The sequence below is a fragment of the Chiloscyllium plagiosum genome, chromosome 3, assembly GCF_004010195.1.
Source record: "Chiloscyllium plagiosum isolate BGI_BamShark_2017 chromosome 3, ASM401019v2, whole genome shotgun sequence".
In the NCBI taxonomy this organism is placed as follows: domain Eukaryota; kingdom Metazoa; phylum Chordata; class Chondrichthyes; order Orectolobiformes; family Hemiscylliidae; genus Chiloscyllium; species Chiloscyllium plagiosum.
In genome coordinates this window covers 129,451,640-129,453,071 of record NC_057712.1, presented here as the reverse complement: position 1 = coordinate 129,453,071, position 1,432 = coordinate 129,451,640, and positions in this window count along the sequence as shown.

Genomic DNA, 1,432 nt, shown 5'->3' with positions numbered 1-1,432 from the left:
GGGCATAAGCCCTTCTTCAGGAAGCCCTTCTTCGGGCTTATGCCCGAAACGTCGATTCTCCTGTTCCTTGGATACTGCCTGACTTGCTGCGCTTTTCCAGCAACACATTTTTAAGCTCTGATCTCCAGCATCTGCAGACCTCACTTTCTCCCCAGTGAGAGTAAAGTGTCAACAGCTGAATAGCAAGTGAAGGGATGATTTATAATTCAATTAATTGAAGTACAGAAAATTACAAAATATTAAAAATGAGGGCGGCATGGTGGCCCAGTGGTTAGCACTGCTGCCTCACAGCATCAGGGTCCCAGGTTCGATTCCAGCCTCAGGCAACTGACTGTGTGGAGTTTGCTCATTCTCCCCGTGTCTGCGTGGGTTTCCTCCGGGTGCTCCGGTTTCCTCCCACAGTCCAAAGATGTGCAGGTTAGATGAATTGGCCATGCTAAATTTTCCGTAGTGTTAGGTGCATTAATCAGAGGGAAATGGATCTGGGTGGGTTACTCTTTGGAAAGTCGGTGTGGACTGGTTGGGCCAAAGGGCCTGTTTCCACACTGTAGGGAATCTAATCTAATGGCTGGAATGACATGATAGGTATGTGAGCCTTATGCTGGGAGTTTAACCAAAATAACAAATAATCCAAAACTGTACAAACTAATTGAGGAAAAGCGATCTTAACAGATTATCAAGACAATGCTGTCAAAACAGAACAGTAAGAAAGATTTTACAAATACAAAACAGTGTGGTGGGGTCACATGCAGCGTGACATGAACCCAGGTTCCTGGTTGAGGCCGTCTTCATGGATATAGATCTTGGCTAGTAGTTTCTGCTTGGCGATTCTATGTTGCTGTGTATCTTGAAGGCCACCTTGAAGGACACTTATCCAAAGATCAGAGGTTGAATATCCTTGACTGCTGGAGTGCTCACTGATTAGGAGGGAACATTCCTGTCTGGCGATTGCTGTGCGGTGTCAAAAAGTGTGGTGCTGGAAAAACACAGCCGGTCAGACAGCATCCAAGCAGCAGGAGAGTCGGCATTTAGACCATAAGCTCTTCATCACATTCCTGATGAAGAGCTTATGCTTGAAACATCAACTCTCCTGCTCCTCGGATACTGCCTGACCGGCTGTGTTTTTCCAGCACCACACTCTCGACTCTGAGCTCCAGCATCTGCCGTCCTCACTTCCTCTTGATTGTTGTGTGGTGTCCATTTGTCCTTTACAGTAGTGTCTGCATGGGTCTGGATTAGTGGTGCTGGAAAAGCACAGCAGTTCAGGCAGCATCCGAGGAGCAGTAAAATCGACGTTTCGGGCAAGAGCCCTTCATCAGAAAAACAGGCAAAGAGCCTGAAGGTTGGAGAGATAAATGAGAGGGGGGTGGGGATGGGGAGAGAGTAGCATAGAGTACAATAGGTGAGTGGGGGAGGGGATGGAGGTGATAGG